Source organism: Pinus tabuliformis, chromosome 4_2 (genome assembly GCF_031772625.1).
Source record: "Pinus tabuliformis cultivar Carrire ecotype Pingquan chromosome 4_2, CPIR1, whole genome shotgun sequence".
NCBI classification, from domain to species: domain Eukaryota; kingdom Viridiplantae; phylum Streptophyta; class Pinopsida; order Pinales; family Pinaceae; genus Pinus; species Pinus tabuliformis.
Genome location: NC_142304.1, coordinates 20,039,941 through 20,062,988, shown reverse-complemented (window position 1 = coordinate 20,062,988; position 23,048 = coordinate 20,039,941). Strand labels below are relative to the sequence as shown.

At 40.8% G+C, this 23,048-nt stretch overlaps 1 protein-coding gene across 2 annotated transcripts in view; it reads left to right on the top strand.

Moving 5' to 3' along the window:
• The window catches only part of LOC149168158 (Ubiquitin-like superfamily protein), a 237,525-nt gene that overhangs the window by 152,508 nt on the left and 61,969 nt on the right, over nt 1-23,048 (top strand). The gene's annotated exons all lie outside the window — the stretch shown is intronic.

The following is a 23,048-nucleotide window of genomic DNA, read 5'->3' as shown; positions in this document are numbered from 1 at the left end:
GTTCCTCAGCAATTTTTTATCTTGGTTGGCCTTAGCCAACAGCCTCTCCAAGTGTGCATTGACCCGGATAAGCATAGTCTCCCGCTCAACTGGCACTAAATCACCGGGCCTCCTTCAGTTCAAGATGCGGTCATCCTCCACAACTCATCAAGAGTTTTCTCATCCTCCAACTGTTTGTTGCGCTGCTCCAGATATGAGATTTTCCATTGTGCCCCTTCTAGTCTCTTCTGTAATGCATCATTTTCAGCTCTAAGGTGCTGAATGATCTCCTTTGACTCTCGGCTAGGAGAACTGACATCAAGATCAATAAGCTCTATATCCGGAACACCTGATGGTCCCTCATCAATCTTGGGCTGTTTGCCCCTCCCTGGTACCTGTGCTGCTGAAGAAAGCGAGGCCCCTTCCACCTGATGTGGAGATAACACTCGCTGAACTGATGATGAAGGTGAGACCCCTTCCACATGCTGTGGAGAAAGTACTCGCCGTGCTGCTGCAAATAAGGCCCCCTGGCCTCTCTGATAAGTAACCAAAGGTGAGGAGCTGACATGTCTAGTGACGGGGATGTCATGCTGCTGTGATGGTCCTCCCTCCTCGTGAACAACCTCAGGGGGTGATGATGGCGCTGTGAAAAACTCACGAGAGATAAACTCCTCCCATGGGATGCCCTGCTGTTTTGACTGTTTGAGACGCTGTTTCAAGGGGACAAATAACACAAGGGAGAAGTTAGGGAGGGGGACTTTTGAGGGGACTTAGGGAAAATATATGTAAGAGGGAATTTAGGGAAGAAATTATGACATATACAACATCACATAATCATAATATGCAAGGGTTTTATGGGAAGTAGGGTTTAGGGTTATGTTATTGATTTTTAGGGGTAGGGCTAGGGTTTTAGGGCTTTTAGTATTTTTGGTAGGGAGATTGGGTAAAAATGATAAGGGAGGTGGTAATGGGATGTGGGGAAAAAGTGGGGATGAAAAGGATGACCTTGAGCACAGCAAAACAAAACCCTAGCTTTACTTGCACTTTGACCTTTTTAAGCACAATACACATGAATTTCCCATTTCATCTTGATGGCATTTGACACATCTTCCATGCTCATTTTTTCTTTACCAAGCAAAATCACCATGATTTAGAGGCCTACCTGAAGAAATTTAGGAGAAAGAAGTTGATTTTTGGCTCACTGGAAAATTTCTGTGGAGAAATCCCCAACGGGTCGCGCCAGTGTAATTTTTGCACTGGCAAATGTGTCCTGATGGGTCGCGCGCTTTTGCAGGAGGCTTTTGGAGGCCTTCCCGGTGTCAGAATCGGGTGCAGGATAGCTCGTTGGAAAGGTCTTTGAGTCTACTTTCCAACCCAACTGGAATTTTTCAATTTGGAGTTGATTTGACCTGTCAAAAATCAAATCTCCCAAGACTGGTCAAAAAGTGCCAAATGAGGCTGCCTCAAGGAAGAGTGCTGTTGTAGTCAACTTTTGAATGCCTTCCTCAACCCCAAATTGAGCTCATGATAGCTCATTGGAAAGCTCTTTGTGTCTAGTTATCATTTTACCCATCAAGCAAATCATTTGGCCAACCAAGCTAGGAGAAAACTTGATTTTCCCAAGGTCACTTCAGAGGTGTCTTTGATTCTCCTGAAGCAACAGTATTCTTGACATTTCTCTCAAACCATGACACCTGTGTAAAAAGTGAAGGAGGTTTTTCTTCCTTGGCATGTTTTAAACAAAAACCTCTCTCAGTTTTCCAAAATTCATCTTTGATTGCTCTGAAACAGCTTTTGAGTGAAACTTATCCCGATGTGTGAAACAAGGAATTTTGTCGAAATGGAGCGAAATGAAGGGGATAGGGGGCTTCTAAATTCTTGGGGAAATTTTTGGGAGTGGGGAGGGATGTTAGGAAGCAAGGGAAAGTGGAATCTCAGAGATTGAGTGAGGGGAAGGGGTCCAAAAGGGCAAAACATAGGCCAAACCTAGAAAATTGCCAGGTTGTAGCTAGAAACTAGGGTTTGTGCAAAAATGAGGAATTTGGGGGATCTAAGGGATGGGAAGCATTTGATAGGGTATTTTAAGGATAGGGGAAGGTGTATGAACATCTGGATACAAGTTTTGCCGATGACTTGACCGTCCAAGAGAAATTGGCTTTCAAAACCCTAGGAGAGGGAAATGACCTTGCCAAGGTACAACTGAAGCATGAACAAGGTGTACAATGACTCATTATACACTGAGATGATAATGACAACCCTATGAATGATGATAGACTCAGCTGAATGATGACATGGACTGACATTTGGGCAACTTTGAAAGGAGTGAAAACAAACCCTAGACCTAATGCCTAGTGACCAAATTTTGCTTGAAGACTCACTGAAATGACAAAATTTGACCTTGACGCTTCAAAATCACTTTGTAAGAGCACGTTTGATCACTGGAGGAAGGCTGGAAAGACTGACACTAACAGTTCCAACCTTTAAAAATTGACACTTAACAACTTGTCCCTCTTCCAATTTCGAATTTTGTTGCTGTGACTGATCCTATCAATCTCTGCTCTCCCAACTCCAACAATCCTCCTCAAATGGCCTTCCAAGTGATCTCCTACTTCTCCTGGCTAGCTTCAGCTCTACAATTCCTTCCTCCAACTCCCACGTGAGCCCAGTGATGGCCCTTTGCGCAGGCCCAAATGACTGTAAATCGAATTTCTCCAATGTAGCAACCTCCTGCTCCAAAACTCTCCCGGAAGGTTGATCCTCCACTGTAGCTTCAACGCCCAAACTCCCCCGGTAGTTGCTACCTGGATGAACCCACAAGCAACATCTGCGTGTTCCCCTTCTGTGTCCTCCAAAAACACACACTAGCTGAGATAAACGCTGAATCATATGATTGTGAAACTCCACCGGCTCTCCTCCAAGGTAGTACGAATTGCCTTCCTAGGGTGGCACTCGAAGTCCACCGAAGCAAGGGTTGAGATCTCCGCTCGGAGACACTCATGTGCTAAACAACACAGTAACCCGGCTAAGCAGCTCGAGCAACTAAGATTGAGTTCAATATGTCAAAAGATAAGATGCTGAAATGAGGAGAGTTGCCTTCCTTATATAGATTTTGTGGAGTACTTTTCCCTCCATTTTCCCTCCATTGTGGGTCCCTCACTTAACCATCGATTTCCCCTTCATGAAAATCGAACTAGGGAATGCGTATTTTCCTAGTGTGGGTGGCCCCCACGTACAAATTAACCATATCGAAGTAACTTCTACCAAGTCTAGCCTCCTAATAAAATCGAATGGGCCCCATCACCTCCAAAATCGGCCCCAAAATGTAGAAATTAATCCTGTTCCAAAATAATTTAGGAAGGGACATTACAACAACTCGCTTTGATGATTTGTATCATGGACCATTGCTAGAAGAGGTCTTCTAGTGACTCTATAGAGTCCTTCAAATCTAGACCCCAATGTGAAAGCATCTCTCATAGAGGATCCAACAGGCCAAATAAGAACTTTTCCTTTAATGAAAGCAACCTTCATTCCTTTATCTTCCAAAGCGGATATAGATACCAAATCTTCTTCAATCTTGACACATACATCACATCATGAAGTAAAACAGATTCCCCAGAATCCAAATGAAATTTAACAGACCCAAAACCTTTAACAGGATGAGTGGAGTTATCTCCAAGAATAATCTTCAAACTTGACTCCACCAAATTAGAGAGAACTTCCTTATACCTAGAAAAATAATTATAGGCCCCATTATCAACCAACCAACTATCTCAAGCATCTAGAGGAGAGGAACTAGAAAGAGCAGAAATAAGAATAATTTAGATTGATTAGTAGCATTACTTTTATACCTGGAATTTCTTGACTTCTTTTGTGGACGATATCCTTCTTCACTATCATCGGGAGAGTCTTTTTCTTCTATAATTCCTTCTTCCATCTCTTCTATCATATCACCTATTGTTCATGTAGCCACAATTATTGTTGTAGGATCTCGAAGTGTTTCTTCTTGGGGCATTTCTCTTCTCAGGGAAATCTCAAGCATAGTGACCTTTTTGATGGCAATGTAGCATTCAACATCTCTATCTCGTCTTCTTGAATCCTTGGAGTCTCGATTGGCTTGAGGAGGTCTTCTTGGATTAGATGGTTTTCCCTTTCCTTTCTTCTTGTTCTTCTTCTTCCCTTGAGCAATGAAGACAAAATTCTTCCCCTAGATATCATCATTCTTTCCTCTTGATTGCATAGAGCAAGTAGCTCATCAAAAGAAGGGATACTTTTGTGTTGTTGATAGAAGTAATGAACATGTCCCATGATGAAGGAAGACCACTAAGGGCAGTCATCACTAATTCCCTGTCAGGTACAATTTCTTGAGCAGTTCGGAGTTGATCCTTGATTTCAGTGATTCTTATGAAGAATGATTGCACAATCTCTCCCTTGTGCATCTTAGATTCCTTGAGTTGATTTTTCAAATCCATAATGTGGCTCAAATTGTTCACTTCATACATGCCGACAATCTTATCATACATTTCTTTGTAAGTCTTCAAAGATGAAATATAAACAAGTAGATGATATCTTAAAGAATCAATAACAATCTTCTTAGCTTTAATCTCACCTTTCTTGTACTTGGACTTGGGAGCTTGGGATGCATTTTTTGGTGGTGATGAAATCTTTCCTTTCACATGTTCCAAAACATCATACTCATATAAGGTAGCATTGATCCTAGTCTTCCAAGCTGCAAAGGTAGACGCGTCAACTAGTTTTTCATTATTGTTGAAGTATGAGGTAGACATTTTTACCAGACCAAAAATCGGTTGCTTGAAGATGGATGCTCTTGCTCTATGTCTTGCTCTTGTCCTCACCTCAGCTCTGATACCATGTTAATTTCGCTGTTGTGCTATGTTGTTACAATCACTTTAGCCCAATTATTATATTTGATTAGCAATCTTTCCAAACAATTTATTCTTTCAATGATCAGTAGCAATTGTAGATAGAACAATGAAAAATGCAATGAACGATAAAAGACAAATAAGAGACACTAGATTTGGTCAATTACCAGGGAAAAACCCCACAAGGGGGAAAGCCCTTTGCAATTCTTTTGTTATTAAATTGTCATAAAATGTTCAGTAAAGAGTACAATGAGCCAATACAAAGCTATCCAACAAAATCAACCAAACAATATCCAAGATATGAGACCAGTGATAATACTGATTAGAGTAACATTCAAGCCTACGGTCAGCTGTTCAAATCTGCAATCCACTGTCACCAGAAACTATAATTCTCGGCTGCACAGAGCAAGGATTAATGTGTATGGTTGGAGCGTTCTGGCTTAATCAATGGATGAATTGAATTGATTTACAATGAGCAATGAAGCTCAATAAATAATACAAATGTATTTACAGAAATAGAAACAACAAGTTTCTACTAAGAAATAGAAACAACAAGTTTCTAAGAAGAAACTGCTTAATAAGATCACAGACGATCTTATCCGAATGAGCAGTAAACACTAAAATAGCATTATTCTAATACTCTCCCTTAATGCTCAATCTATTTACAACACTTATAGACCCTCTGAATTTTACAAACTTATCAGGACCAAGGGGCTTGTGAAAATGTCTGCTAGTTGCTCCGTTGTGGGAACATACAGCAACTGAATGGATCTGTCTTCAACAAGCTATCGAATGTAGTGACAATGGGTTTCCACATGCTTTGTTCATTCATGGAAGACTGGATCTTGGTGAGTTTGAGCACCTGATTATCACAAAACAAGGGAGTAGGACCTGCCTGGGAAACACGCATATCCGCAAGCATACGTCGAAGCCAAACTGCCTCACAAGATGCCTTAACTGCTTCTCGATACTCTGCTTCTGTTGAGAGAGCCACTGCCTGCTGCTTCTTACTAGTCCATGTGACAGCACCAGATCCCAGACTAAACACATACCCAGCTGTTGATTTATGGTCATCAACTGAACCTGCCCAGTCGGAATTTGTATAACCACCGAGTGTAGGATCTGAACTCCGAGTGTACAGAAGTCCATAATTAGGAGTGCCACTCACATAACGCAGCACACGCTTTGCTGCTATCCAATGATCAACCTTAGGAGCTGACATGAAGCGTGAAATGTAGGTTACTGCAAAACTGATATCAGGTCTAGTGGTAGTAAGGTAGATGAGGCTGCCCACTAATTTCCTGAATAAAGATTCATCCATAAGTGGTGAGGATGACTGAGCTGAAAGTTTGAGCCCTGGTTCCATAGGAGTCATGGCAGGTTTGCAATCCTGCATTCTGAACCTGTCCACAAGAATTCTGACATACTTGGATTGAGAGAGAAAGATGTTGTTCTCAGTCGGCCAGACTTCAACCCCCAAACAGTAATGAAGAAGTCCCAAATTTGTCATATCAAAAGTGCTGTGCAAATCCTGTTTGATCCCATGGATCAAAGGTGCTGAACTGCCAGTAATGATAAGGTCATCCACATAGACAACCACAAACAAAATATCATCACCAGTATGTTTGATATACAGGTTTGCATCAGATGGACTTCGTTGAAAGCCATGATCTGTTAGGTACTTATCAATTTTCATGTACCAAGCCTGAGGGGCTTGTTTCAGACCATAGAGTGCTTTGACTAACCTACAAACTTTCTGTTCTTGACCGGTAACCTTGAATCCTAGAGGCTGCGTCATGTAGACTTCTCCCTGTAAGTCACCATTCAGAAAAAGCACTCTTTACATCCATCTGATGGACTTTCCAACTGAACTGAGTTGCTAAGGCAAGGACGAGCCATATGGTACTCATCTTGGCTGTAGGAGCAAAGGTCTCCTCATAGTCTATGCCTTCCTTTTGTGAGAACCCTCGAGCAACAAGGCGAGCTTTATACTTGTCTAGGGTTCCGTCAGCTTTGTATTTCACTTTATACACCCATTTGTAGCTAATGGGCTTCTTCCCTCCAGGAAGATCAGAAAGGGTCCAAGTGTGATTCTTCTGAAGACTTTGGAATTCAGCTTCCATAGCCTGTTCCCATTTAGGTATACCCTTAGCCTCTGAATAGGTTTGAGGCTCAAAAACACTGTGTAGGTTAGCCATAAGAGCAAAATTTACTGTAGGCTGCTGTTTGCTCTTATTTCTGGAAGTTCTACCTTCAAGGAGCTCATTATCCCAGAGATCACCAATAGTTTTAGCCCACCATTTAGGTTGCAGAGTAGAAGAACCAATATCTAGCGTAGATGGAGGAGGTTCAGGAACAACAGGGCAACGAGAGGAGGATTATTTTCTGGAGGGAACTCAGGTAGTGCATCATTAAATACTTATGCTGCATCATCCCTCCCATCAGGTGGACCTAACGGAAGAAGAACACTGGGAGGCTGATCCTCAAAACACTGCCTAGAAGGAGGGGACTGAAAGAACCCTCTGTCTTCATCAAATACTACGTCCCGACTAAAGATAAGACGATCAATGTCTAAATCTATCAGCCTATAGGCCTTGTGGTGATCACTGTACCCTGTCATCATGAGTTTCTGGCTTTTGGAATCCAATTTAGAGCACTTAGCAGCTGGAATCCAAACATATGCAACTGAGCCAAACACTTTGAGGTGATTGATCTTAGGCTTACGGCCAGACCAAACCTCTTCTGGAGTCTTCCCCTTAATAGCCTGAGTAGGTGAGCGGTTAACAAGATAGACAGCAGTAAACACTGCTTCATTTGTTCGAAACGCTCCTGCGTTGTAACATGGAACGAGCCATTTCAACAACCATACAGTTGCAATCCAATTTAGAGCACTTAGCAGCTGGAATCCAAACATATGCAACTGAGCCAAACACTTTGAGGTGATTGATCTTAGGCTTACGGCTAGACCAAACCTTTTCTGGAGTCTTCCCCTTAATAGCCTGAGTAGGTGAGCGGTTAAGAAGATAGACAGCAGTAAACACTGCTTGAGCCAAAAATTTGTTCGAAACACTCCTGCGTTATAACATGGAACGAGCCATTTCAACAACCGTACAGTTGCAACGTTCGACAACATTGTTCTGCTGAGGAGTGTAGGGTGTAGTTAACTGGCGTTTGATGCCATGGGTATCACAGAAGTTGGAGAAAGCAGAAGAACAAAATTTCCCCCTGTTATCTGTCCTAAGAGTTATGATATTACAGCGAGACTCTTTTTCAACTAAGGACTTATACTTTTGAAAGATACTAAATACATCAGATTTATGTTTTAGAAAGTACACCCACATCTTTCTACTGAAATCATATACAATAAGCAGAAAATATTTGCAACCAGTAATTGAAGATCTATTCATAGGACCAAAAATATCAGCATGAATTAACTGGAGTACCTTAGATGCACGCCAAGATTCTCCATCCTTGAATGAAGACTGATGTTGCTTGCCAGCTTGACAGGTGCCGCACATTCCCAACTGCTGAGTCTGAATATCAGGTAACCCTGACACAAGGCCCTCCTGAGATAGCTGAGAGAGATACTGAATGTTTAGATGCCCATATCTCTGATGCCACAGAGTGCTGATGGGAGAAACACGAGCTGCTAGAGCCACTTCTGGAGAATCACCAGTGTCAAGAAGCCTGTATAGACCATGATCCTCTAGGCTAACAGCAACCGTAAGACATGTTTCCCTGTCAGTAATAGAGCACTTGTGCGCACTGAACACTACATCATGCTGAGGAGAGTTCCTCATGATCTGGCTGACAAACAACAGATTAATTTCCATACCAGGAACATAGTACACATTTAGAAAGATTAGTGTGTGCCCATCAGACTGGATCTGAACTGTACCTCTGCCAACCACTGTGTACTCTTCACCTCCGCCGAATACCACGGAATCACTGAAAGATGAGAAGTCAGTAAACCAGTCATGCTTGTGAGAGAAATGACGTGATGCACCAAAGTCAATGTACCAGGCAGAAGACGGGGCATGATCTCAGGACCTCTTAGCCATAAAGGCGTAAAAGACAGATTCCTTCTGCTCAGATGTTCTGCAACATTCGTTTGCTGATGAGACCCTCCCTGCTTCTTCTGTTCAGAAGCAATTCTCTGTCGGCAATCTTTCTTCATGTGGTCGAACTTGTGACAGTAATTACACTACACATTTTTCTTCTTAGCAGGATTAGAAGCCTGAGAAGAACCTGTCTGCTGAAAGGACTGAGAGGACTGATATTTGGCAGCAAAAGCACTTTCTGAGGAGGTTGATGAAGCACCACTACCAAACTGTTGTTTCCAACGATCCTGCTGCATGAGTTTGGTGCATAACTTCGGGAACTTCAAATCGACATTAGTGGAGGTAATGTTGAGTGTTTCTATGAAGTGCTCGTAAGGTTTTGGTAGATTTTTCAGAGTGATGACTACCATATTTTCTTCCTCCATGGTCCGACCAATGGCTTCGAGCTGATCTCGAATGTCTCTAATCTTGTTAAGATGTTCTTGTAAAGACATACGTTCGTCCATCATGATGGAGAACAACTGATTCTTTAGAAAGAAAGCTTTGCTCTTATCGGATGTCTCATGCAGTTCCTTCAAATGTTGTCAGATTTCGGTAGCTGTCTTGCCAGAAGGAATCTGTGGTAACTGATCATCAGTCACAGAGAGTTTGAGAAGCATAATGACCTCTCGATTTCGATCATCAAACTTATCTTGATCGGCACCAGCTGTACCAGGATTGAACTCTTTGCCCAAGACGAGCTGGTCAAGACGCCTATATTAAAAAATGGTCAACATTCTCTGTTTCCAGATGTTATAATTGGTGCCATTAAAGCGTTGATTGACTTCCAACATCAGATTGGTTAGCGAGCCCATCTGCACATTTCCCAAGACGTGGAAAACAACAAAGGAGTCTGGCACAGATTTCAATGCAGATGCTGGCTGATCCGGACAAAATCTGACAGGTGCTGGAAACAAAATTCAAATCTGCTGACTCGAAAATCAAGGCATGGAAAACAATGCACCCAAAAAATTCTGACAGCTACCCAGTTGAGATATCACAAAACCCACATCAAATCTGTAATCGGAAAAAGTTTTCGACAAATGAAAAAGGTAAAATACCTTGGTCGATATAAAACGAGCCACGAAAAAAATCACCGCAATAATTGACAAATTCTCGAGCTGGAGCCACCAGAATTAGAATTTCGGTTTTGTTTGACTTGAATAAGCAACGTTGGACTTGAAACTGCATTGGAGAATTGATGTGCGGGAAGAAAAGATCCATGTGGAGCCCACTTTAGAGCTTTGAAGAAAAAATCCTTCGTGAAGCATTGGACATCGGACGTGCCTGCGCTGAGAACGCCTTGCAGCTTCCTTTTGCGTCAAGGCACAGATTCAGAAATCTTCGTCAAATGTCGTCGTCTTGATGTATTTCGGCCCCGAAACTCGGCTTATTTGTTGTAGTCCTCAAAGGAGCAATTCGGCTAATGATTCGGCTTCCTCGCACTGAACAGATTCTTCCTCCTTTGATCTAATTATTTCTGGCCTAGCAAATGATGAAACTTGGTGCCAGAAAAATGATGAATTCGGCCCCTGTGAGTACCATAAACTTGCGAGATATTTTCTGGCTTGACGCCGAGCATGGTGCTGCCGAGACTTTTGATGGCGTCGTCGTGTTTTTCACCGTCAGCCAACGCTGGGAGGAGATGACAATCGGCACCGGGACAAGTCTCGAAATGTAGACAAACAATGAAACACCTAGGTTCGATCTCCATGGCTTACTTTAGGCACTGGAGATCTCAGAACAGGAGCGGGAAAATCCTTCGATTACTGCGCCAATCAGAACGAAACCCCTTACAACGTAGAAATCCACACCCGCTGTAACCCGGAATCAAACCAAATCCGACCCAACACTACACGGACAACTCTGGTATGAAAACCCTCAGAAAAACTGTTGCTTAGAAATTATGACGCCAAATAAAAATAAATTTCAGACTCCTAGAGAGCTATTTTGAAATGAAGCAATTTTTTTCAAACAATGAAAAATTATTTCGAAAAAAATACCCGAGCTCTGATACCATAATGAATGAATGAATTGAATTGATTTACAATGAGCAATGAAGCTCAATAAATAATACAAATGTATTTACAGAAATAGAAACAAGAAGTTTCTACTAAGAAATAGAAACAACAAGTTTCTAAGAAGAAACTGCTTAATAAGATCACAGACGATCTTATCCGAATGAGCATTAAACACTAAAATATCATTATTCTAATATGGCTGCATGAATGAACATGTATGCGTGCGGCTACAACCGAAAAATTCTCGTGTGGCTTTGGACCCTAATTATACGTGTGAGCTTTGGACCCTGCAATTTCAGACCTGTACGAACTAATATCCGCGAACCAACTTCAGACCTGTGCAAACCAAACCAAACCAAAGAAGAGAGAAGAAGAAGCTTGATGATGATGTCCAAATGAGGTTGAGCTGTCCTTAATTTATAGGCATTGGAGGAGGACTAATTTGTCCTTAGGCTGACCTTGACAATTTTGACATTGTGGGCTTCACTTCGAAAATACACTTTTCCTTGTCCAATTTGAGTGCTTCAAAAGTCAATTTGGTCCTCTCGGAGTTTAGTCCAATGGTTGGAATTTGTCACTAAGCTGCCAAATTAACACCTAGCACTCCTGATCCTTGTTTCTTCAAGCTCACTATCCTTCTTTAATATTGTGCCTTTTACCCTCCTGATATTTTCCTTCATTGCTAAGAGGCCTTCTGCAAGATTATTAATCTATCCTTGAATGTGCTTCTAGTGACTATCATTTGGAAGCCTTGTAACCACTATGGATGTCTTCATATTTTCTTGCATTTCATTGATGGCTGGTCCATAATATGAATGCTGAACCATCTCAACCAATACTGCCATTGGAGTCTTTCTCAGATGGCCATCTTGACTTCCTGCAAATAGAGTATCACAACAAAAGCCACTGCTAAGATCTTCTTCAAATGGGTGTGGGTACATTTTGGGATCCCACACACCATCATATCAGATCGGGATAGTAGGTTCCTAATTGCATTCTGGCCGAGCCTTTGGTCATTGTTGGGCACCAAGCTCACCAAATCAACTACCTTCCACCCCCAGATTGATGGCCAGACATAGATTGTCAACATAATGATCATGCAAATTTTGCACATCTGCAATTCCAAGCATCCACACACGTGGGATGAGAGTCTCCCTTATGTTCAACACAGCTACAATAGAGCTCTCCATAGCTCAACTTGTCACAACCCCTTTCAGGTGGGCCTGAGATTTCAACCATTAGGTCCCATTGATGTTGCACTGGCCCTTGCAACTACACATACATAATATGCACATGTTCAATTTGAAGCCTAGAAATTTTTTATGTACTAGGGAATGTGCAATTGGAGAGATTATGAACATGTGTAAAATATAAACCAAATAGGACATATATAGACTCTATAATAGAACCAAGCAAATGAACAATTATCTGAAAAAGACTCTAAATAGTTAAACAGGGTTCCAATGTGTCATTTAATTAGGTGTGAAAGGTGTCCACAAAAATTGTACCATCTCTCGATTTTAAGTGCACCCTACCTAGCATTCAAGCATAAGCGAATTCAATGAGGAAAAGGATGTTACAGGATTATTGAGAAGGCCACCAATGAGAAGTCCCCAACTGCATTACATTACATTTTAAGAGATTTATGGACCAACTGAAGTAGAATTTAAGTGGAGCTTGTTGTGATAATTTAATTCAGCGCTAATTGTTCAATAACATAGATTTCATTACAGGTATACATTTTACTTCTTTATGTATAGCTACCACCGAATATCACTAACAAAAAAGTTGTTGGGAGTTGAGCGATGAATGGAAAGGAGCACTGGGATGATGGTTGATCAGATTTGAGAAATGAATCGAATTGAAGGAGAGCGTATTAAAAATACACCAAATCCTAAGATTCACAAGCTTTGGAAAGGGATGTGGTTATGCCCCTTGAGCCTCTATATATTTGGAACAGGGCAAAAAACCCTAAAATCTATGGAAGTCAATCCAATGAGAAAGACGTACAAAGAAAATGTTAGCTAAATTTTCAATTATTTACTAAAAGAGATTTTTTGATATTTTTTCTTTGTAATGTATTAATAAAATTTGTAAATGTGAGGGTAATTGTTTTTGGAAATTTTGACTATTTATCTTACTGAGCTGAATATATTTTATTTTACGTAGAATTTAAATGTTTCTCGTAAGATTGAAGGCCATAAATCTAGTATCTATGTGACTTTTGAACAAATTTAAAGCAACCAAGGTAAAGTCAAAACCTCAAGAGGGCACAGAAACTTTCAACCAAAGAAAAATTAAAATGGATGTTAATATGAGAAACACAGTGAGAGTGATTTCGCTAAAAAATATGAAATGTCTCAATTGCTACCTGGGAAACAACTTAAACCAACTGAGAGCCTTGAACAAGGCTGCTCAGTACACTCCAAGGTAGAGGATCCCAAATTCCAACTCTCCAATGCCACCAAACTGTCTTTTGCATAAGTGAGTCAGGGAACAACAATAGAAGCTACATGAAACAATCCCACAACACACCCAAATCCATCAAAACAAAGTCATCCATTAGAATAAAAAGCAACATTGAAGGAGGGTTTTAGAGTTTAAGCACATTGAGGTTTCAGTGAGATCTCAATGAAAAATTCACTCAAGTCTTGTGCACTATATTAGAATTGAGGTTAACAAGGATTTTACCTATATAAGCACTGATGGATAACAATTCGTGTAATGCCCCCCATTGAAATAAACTTGTAATTTTGTTTTCTTACCATGTAAACATTTTGTCAAACACTTTGAAGGAAGACATTTCTTCAAACATTTTGCTAGTAAATAAATATGAAGACCATGTCACCATACTACAAATAAACCAGTATAAAAAATACTATAACTATGTTATTAATGCCATGGTAAAAAATGTTTTTGCAAACAAATAAATCCACCATAGGCAAAAATACACAACAATAAGCTCAACCAATTATTTGGTTAATGTTGATCATGAAATTACATGCTAGACAACTTATTTAAGATATATAAATTTGATTTTTGGAGCCTGTGGATAACTCTTGCAAATGGTATGACTTGGCCGGTCGAATAATGTTTCTCCAATAAACTATTGCCTCTCCAGAAGAATTGTGATCCCTTACAAAACACGAGAACCTGCTCAAGAAAAACACAAAGCTGCTGTAAATGGATGAGTCGATTCCTCCTCAAGCTCCATGTTCCCTGGTAAAATTCTCGTCAGTAAACACCTTTGAGAAATCTAAATGATTCCTCCTCCTTGATTGGCTAGGGTGGGTATGTCTCACCATCGAAACCAATCTTGATCAGCTCTCCGCGAGGGTTTCACACCCTTACACAAAGCTTCAAGAGCTCACAAAAATCAATTTAGAATAATAACCAATGCATACCCAAAGGTTTGCTCCAATTCTCTTTTACAATTTTTATCATTAGAATACCATAGGTCATCAAAATACCATGGGTTGTCAAAACACCATGGATGCCCCCTTTTTACCTTTTTCCCGCTCAACAATATAAAGTGACTTTAAAAAGTTTTTATTATTTTTCCCATAGTTACTTAATAGAACCCTTTTAATTTAATTATTCACTGTCACTTCTAAATGGTGCTCGTTTCACCGGACTGATAGTCAAACAACTTAATTGATCAATCCTCTTTTTCCTTTTGTACGCTACGAGAATCAAACAGGTTACCGAGTCAGTGACCATTCGGAAAAGGGGACATTACAGTGCTCCCTTCCTGAGATTACTTTCCCTCGAGCAATCTCGAACATGCATATCAATACCAAGATCCCAAATATGTCTGCAGAATGCTCCAACATATATCTTTTGTACCATCCCAACCAATGTTGCAGCAAGCGTCCCCCCCCGGTTCCAAGGCCCAAAGCGCGTCTCGTGCGGATGCGTCCAGGAAGCGTCCCCGGAAGCGCACTTCCAAAATTCGGAAGCGCGCTTCCGCCTGTTTTGGACACTTCCTGGAAATTTCGGAAGCTTTCCTCCAAAGCGCGCTTCATATGACGCTTCAGAGGGCGAAGCGTACGCTTCCATATGATTCCAGAAAAGCATCTAGAAAATCGTTTTTTTTTTCAATTTTTTTTTTTTAATTTTAGGTGAGTTTGCTTGTTGGGGGTGGGTCGACCTTGGGTTAGGGTGAGGAATGAAGGCAAAAAAAATATAAAAAAAGTATAAATATAGCAGATGCTCCCTCATGGTAATGTTAAATTCTTAAAGTAAAAGGATGAAAATGAAAAATAAAGGAAAATGTCACTTGAAAATGAAAAATAAAGGAGAATTTCACTTTTACTTAAATTTTTAACATTACCATGAAATGGCTCAGGATGTTTGAGAGTGGTTCCAGCCTCATTGGACTTCATATGGATAAAATAGAATTTCATATCCTATTCAAAATTCAGCAGACTTAACAGTTTTCAGGAATTTAGGATCAATGGGATTGTGGCATTTCATTAGATTATATCAAGTATGAAGGTATGTGATTAGCATTTAATCAAGAGCACCAAGCCCTATATGTACCCTAGTGTTGTTGGTGTTAATTGTTGAACTCCTTTGTCACGCAGCACGCCCTTAGCAAAAAATTACCTTTCAATCAAGTCAAAATCATCGATCAAGCATGTTAAACTTTTTCTACCATATTTTAAGTCTTGAATTAGGTAGTTTGATCAAAATTGGGCAATGTTGACTAATATCCCTAGACAATTGAGGTAGAGGCAAAGGCTAGACAAGAGGAGAAGAATTTAGATTCTAGATGGTTGATGCATCTAAATGGTTGATGCCCAAATAATTAATCATTAATGTACAATGGATGTTATATCTATCTTGATTTATGCAAAAATATGCATGTGTTTCATGTCTTCTACAACTAATTTGGTATTTGGGATGTTTGTTTTGAGTATAAATGCAAAAAAATATAAAAAAATATATATATAGCAGACGCTTTGCTTCCTAGATTTTTGGAAAATGACGCTTCCGCGTCCCCGCTTCCAAAAAACGTCCCTGCTTCGTGCAACATTGATCCCAACAACAATGAACCCAACATCTGTTAGTTTTTGGTAATAGTGGACCCCAAAGAGGAGCACCCAGATGTACCTTTTCTATCCACCATATTGTAAGCCCGATTGGCATCAGCATATCCATGTAGTTTCAGATCCCCGACAGTGCACCTCAGTCCAAGGTTGATAGGATTATGAAGATATCTCAGAAGATTCTTTGCAACAATCCAATGTATACGATGAGGCTCAGTATCAACTCAAAAAAATCACTGAAGAATCATGCTGCCTTATGTAGAACTGAGCAACAGTCCTTTGTTTTCCTATTTATATGGGACATCAATTTCAATATTATGTTAGAGCAAATGCATGACATAAAGAGAGGAATACCTTATCCTTCCTTACTCCCTCACATACAGGGAGGTAGCAACATCATTTTTCTCAGTTCATGAAGATGTCTCTGTCATATATATATATATATATATATATACAGACTCTATCAAGCAACACAAGGATTCATCAAATCTAACAACAATGATTCATCAATGTCAACCAGTATGCCAAAAATACTTATTCACAGGAAGTGGATCCTGAAACTGTTTGAGGTAGACCATCCCTTCCAGCGAAGAACTGTTAGTTCACAAAATTAATTTGTAAAGACATGCCTTTATCAGATGTTCATCATTCCAGGTCCAGAGGACTTGCTACAAACTGCGATCATGGATCTTTTATTCATCCACTTCATGACCTCTGAGGTGGCCTCAATATAATGTAAATAATAATATGTATTGGGATTTCATCAAGGGTTTCTCCCTCTGAATGGAAAGCTTCTTTAGTCAACATCAAGGTCACTGTTCCTTCAAGACATAGTCACATTAGATCATATAAGACTATAATATATCAAGTTTCCATATATATATATATATATATCTCACTGTCAGGACAAGTCATCATCAACTATTCGGTCATCAAGCATTAATGTCCTGAAATCAAGGTAGTTGACAAGAATATCCTCATGCTTCAAGGGTTATGGTTACGACATCATTTCTTAGTATAAACACTTTCACCAAAGTCCTAATATCATCAAGTTAGGGCATCCATTTTGTCCTATTTTTTTAAATATTGTTAATGTTGATTTTGGGTAGCATTAGATGTGCTCTAGGCCTCAAATTTTGCAAGGAGGCTTGGGCACATGTATTCCAAGAACCCAGAAAGCGTTTTGGAAAATTCTACCCAGAGACAATTTTATTAAAATAATTAATATTTTTTAATAGGACCTTAAGTCTAAACTTAGGAAATTAAAAATATTAATTGGTATTAATCAAATTGTGGGTGTAACTTCTAGAAGAAGACGAGGATCAAGCTAAAATGATCTTAGCCATTGATTCACTTTTAATCTGGGCCATTGAATGTCATCGAGAAGATTATTTAAGGGAGCTTGAGGGTCATTTGGAAAATACACAAAGAGATCAAGATATCGAATGTCTGAAGTGAGAAGATCTCAGGAAGAAGTTTTGATCTAGGAGATTTCTTGCAGTTGAGGGGTAGGGATAGCATCTGTAGAGGGAGATATTTTCTCAGTCGGAGAATCATCAGCAGAGAGGTAGAGAGTGATCCAATAGATTTCATGCAGAGGCTGACATAGGGCCACAAGGGACCACGCAAAGGGTGAGAGAGCGTCTGAGATTTTGTTGGGTAGAGTCAGTTTTAGAAGTCGGGAGCTGGGGTGTAAGACCGGGAGGATGAGAGTAGAGACTTCGGGCAGCAAATCGATCAACAAACTGGGTGACACAATGCCTAGAGAGGTTGATGTAGGGACTACGTGAGGACTGCGCAGAGGCCGCGTAGGGCCTGCAAGAGGCACTTCATCCAGTGTCCGGATCAACCAGGATTTTCTCAATGATTGTGTGAGGTAATCTCACAAATCTTTCTGCCAGTATTTCTCTTTATAATTGAATAACCCGAGAGGTGTTCAGAGATGTATTCAGAATTTGTTACTGATTAATAATAATAAACCCTCAGATCTGCTGCACTGGTTTTCCCGCATTGAGTTTTTCTGGGGACATTTGTCCAAAAATAACGGTGTCATTTGTGTTGTATTTTCTTTCTTTCTCAGTCTCTTGTTTCCACATAATAATTAATTAAGTGAAGGTTGCAATGTATGTATTTTAATATTTGTTGTAGGAAATAACTTGTTCATGTAAATCTAACAAGTAGGAGAAATATCATCAGTTGCTGTAGTAGGGATTCTGGTTTAGGAATTTCACATGGTATCAGAGCTGCAGGGGAAGTAAGAAGAGCAAAGCCGATAGATCCAACGCTGAGCAGAAGAGGGAGTTACAAAAAGTTGCAGGAGGCAATAGTTCGAAACCCTAGAGGGTTTGCGCAGTTATTAGCCGAAGGGCTGAAAGTTCGAGGCAGTCTCTCTTCGAGTGAGTCGATGGAGAGAAGGACTTCCAATTCGAATTTTTGTCGGGGTAGAGGAAGCAGTGCAAAAGCCTCAACGTGAGGAGATGTTAAATTGGCAACTAGGGCCAAACTCCATGTGGGTTAGCTTATTTCTGGCAGCTGATATTTTTATTGGATCCCTCTCGTCGAGAGGTGTAGGATTGATCCAAAGATCATCCGATTCCGATAAGTATATATGGAGATATGAATTTATTTTGTTTATGTAATTATTATCAAGCCGACCAGCACTTATGTAGGCTCTAGAAGCCCAATAGACGTGTCTATTCATCATCTTTGTTTTTAGTATAAATAGGTGAGGACTTGAAGTCATTTGGGGAGATATTCTTGAAGTGATCTCCTCCTCTCCACGTCTTGGGTTTTTGGAGAAGGAGAGACACCAAAAAGAATACGTTGGTCTAGCTGCAGATGTTGCCCTAATCTTATCCGCTGTAAATGAAGACACACAGGTCATGAAGGTCCCTACACGCAGTAATTGGATCAGCCCTGAACACCGTCAAGTGATGCCCTAATACGTTGACCTGTAGCCTTATACGCAGGCCCTAATACACCTAAACGCAGGTACTAATATGCTGTCCAAACAGCTCTAAATGCAGCCGTAGTAATATGAAGGATAGCTGCAGTAATATGAAGGTCAAGCCGCAGTCATAATAATCTGGCCGCAGTCAAAAAGAGACCTGTAGCTGCCAAAGTGTGAAGGTTTACGCAGCCCTAAACTACAGCCACGTGAAGCCCTAAATGCTCTAGAGGAGAAGACTTTATACGCTGTTTCCAGCAGCCCTAAACGCAGTAAAAGGGAGGCCCTAATACGCTGTTTCCAGCAGCCCTAAACGCAGTCAAATGGAGGCCATAATATGCTGTTCCCAGCAGCCCTAAACACAGTCAATGGAGGCCCTAATACGCTGTACCAATAGCCCTAGGAGATGATCTTAACACAGTCATTAAAAAGGTTCTAACTCAGTCATGAAAGAGGACAACCCTAATGCTCATATACTCTGTCTATGAATGCTCCAAAAGGACGCAGTCCTAATGTGAAGATATGCTGCAATCAAGGATGAATATAGCCTTCAGTCAAAGCACAGGAATCCTAGCAGCAACGATATTAAAGACTGCTGTTCTCAAGCATGGGTTATGTATGATAGCAGTTGTCTCTATATTAGAGGACTGAGGGAGAAGCTGTTTAGTAGGAGGGTGCAACTATAGCCTAGCTGCTTTGCTAGGCTGCAAGCCATAGCAAGCAGCTAAGGCTGATATGCATATGGCAGTGTAATAGTGTTACAGCATGATAGGCATGGGCAGCATGATGAGTAATGATGTAAAGGGCAGCATGATTAGCAAGACTACAAGATAATGTAGATCATGGGCAGCATGATCAGTGAAGTATGGTGCAGTATGAGTGGTACAGCAAGAGAACCAGATGCAGCATGATGATAGGTGAAGGAGTCACCTTAGAGAATCAGTTGAAGCAGAATGTCTTCAACTGATCTCATTGTTATAGAAGATGATCTATGCTTAGATCTAGACAAGTCAAAGTGTTGACTTCTGTTGTAATTGTACTCTCTCTCTCTCTTTCTCTGCTGAACTTTGAAGATAAAAGAAGATTTGATCAAAGGGTTTCCCCACACATTGTGGGGTTTGTCCCTGGCTCGCGCCACATCTTGTGTCCTCTTGTCTTGGCTTGTCTTCTGCGTTTTATATTTATGTTCTATCTGCAGTTTATCGTAATGCTGATGTGATTGCTAACTGTGAAAATTTAAATAAATTGCTCTAGCATAGAACATACCAAAATTTAACAGGAGAGCTGGTGGGACGCAGATTTTTCTGTAGGCAGTTTGCTAGGCAAAAAATCCTCAGAAGAAAGAGAAGAAGCATGGCGGTGGGAATTTCTTCCTTAGAGAATTCCTAGCCAAGGAATTTGAATTCTCTAGAGCTGAGCAACAACAAGGGGCAACAGTTTTACTAGCTCCAACAGGGAGTGCGTAGGCTAGCTCAACAACAACACAAAGGAGAGAGGAGGTCATTCGACTTTCTATTTTTGGCAAATATGGAAATCAGTGGCTTAAGGGATTGGGACAGGTTGGACGGAGCATCCAACTACGTCATCTGGAAGTTTGAAATGTCATTCCTTTTAGATGAGCATGCCCTCAAGACATACTGGTGGGCTCCAGTATTGCAGCAACGATGCTGCAACTCCTGGGACTCCCTTCTTTAATTTTATCAACCCGGTAGTTCGTAACAAACTTGGAAGCGACGGTGTTGTATGCACAAGTACTAGCTCTTGCCGCAGCTGTCACTTGGTCAGCTGGCACAAGTCCGCTAGGGGCTTAAGCCAACTTCTATGAGCTCTTAGAAGAAGCTTTTTAACTGATGGATGAAAGCTAACTCAAAGGAAGCTAATCTACTTGCGGAAAGAAACTAAAAGCCAAAAAGAAACACAAACCCTAGCAAACCCTAATTCTACCAGCTAGTCCTACTGACGCAAAGGAGAGAATGCAAACTACGAAAAGAGATGCCATTACTTCTATGAAGGTAAAATACATGTGTCTACACTGCCTCTAGCTGAAGAAAACATCTTTTTGTATTTTTGACTAAGTTATTAGAATTATCATGCATGTGCTTTTAACTGGCTTTTCACTGTGCAGGGGTGGATCAAGGAGGAGAAATGCTTGGAAAAGGTTGGGATGGTACAGAGAGGGCCTAAGGGGTCCCTAACACCCTTCCAGAGAGTTTCACAGAGTTTGGCTATCAAGAAACCTCATTCGTGAGCTTCTACAGGAAGTCTGCAGGGGTTCTACAGGATGTTTAGGATTTCTACAGGATGTTCTGTAATTTTTCTACAGGATGTTTAAAAATTGGATTTTGGAGGATGGGTGAGTGAGGTAAGGTGCATGAATGGATAGGGAGGCAGGGTAGGGGCCTGAAATGACCCAAGGACTGATGGATAGAGTTGAGGAGAAGGTGTAGATGGCTGGACTTGTTCCAAGAAGACTGAAGTAATGCTGCACAAAAGGTAGGGTTATGAGGGCAGTATGGCAACGTGAGGCAAGAAACCAAGTTAGGAGATGGAGAAGATGGGTTTGAGGGAGTCTGGGTAGACAGAGAAGTGGTACAGGTGCTCTGCAATTTGTGTTTCCAACTGAACCAACAAAGACATGCAAGAAAACAAAGATCTAGTTATGCTACCCTAACATGTAACCAACTTCTGCAAATGAGAACCAAACACTAATGATTGCATGGCAAAGCAAAGTCAGTGTTTTTGTGGGCAGCAAAGTCATCCCAGTCACAGCTCCTGATCCCACTGAGGGAGAGGTGAAACCACAGATGTTTGTTGGCCCTTTTCTTGAATCTTTTTCTGTTAACAAGCTATCAACTAAATCTGAGCATGAAAAGCTATTTTACTCATCAAAAGACAAACTAAATGACAAAACAAGATTTAGATCTAAATAGCAGATTTTATTCTAAGAATGCAGCAAAGACACATAAAGATAATCAAAGGAGGTATTGGGCGCTTGAGATGGGCCCAACCCCAAGAGCTATAGCCTCCTAAGAGAGATTTAGAGCTGGTGCAAAGTTGGATTCATCTTTATTGAGCAAGAAAAGAAGAGTTACATCAAAACTGTCCACAAGGAGAACATGAAAATGAGCTGAAAGCAAAGCTAATCTATTGCCTAAAAATCGAAATACAAACTAGCTAACTTCTGCCTACAAAATGACTAACCATTGGCTACAAAATGACTAACCACTAGCTAACCAAAATGAGGCCCTAAGCCTTCTTATTTATACAAATTGAGGACCCCAACAGTCCTCCTAAACTTTAGGGACTCGGCTGCCCAAAACTTGTAGTTAACAGCAGTCCTACTTGACTTGCTTGGCTGCCCTTGCGCTAATTGATTTGGTGGCCCTTGAACTTCGAGCTGATGGTGGAGAATTCGAGGTAAGGGCCCATAAATGAAGGGGACACCTTCCTACAAATCCTCTCCCTTGTTCTCCCACGAATTTGGCTGCCAAGTGCTCATTAAGACCTTCAATTTTGTCTCCAAATTGACCAAAAAGGCTACACAAAGCACCCATTAGACTTGTTGGCATAATGACTAACCCAATTCACTCTATTAGCATAAATATAATAAAAAACATGCAATAAACTAATGAGAATGGTGGATTAAGTCGAATTAGGAGGTTGAATGAGCCCAAATAATTATCCATTTTTGGGGCTCATCATCACCCCCCTACTGAAAGTGTTGCTCATCCTCTGAGCAACCAATCTATCTCCTCATCTTTGATGGCCCTGGTGGCCTCCCTGTCATCCCAAGCTTCTGAAGTGATTTCCTCTTCTCGGTCATGAAACCATGCTTTTCTCTCTGCTTCTTCCCACTGCCTGCTCATTCAATCATATGAAAGGAGATGAAACCAGTGGAGGATGGAAGAAAAGAGTGGTTGCATGCCTCCTCAACAGACTTCAAGCTTCAAATCCCTCTTCATAATTGATTCTGGCCTGCCCAAAGGCTCTACAGGATGTTTCTGGTAGAAATACAGAACTTCCTGTAGAAAGTCCTGTAGCTTCCTGTAGAAGGTTGAACCATGACTAGA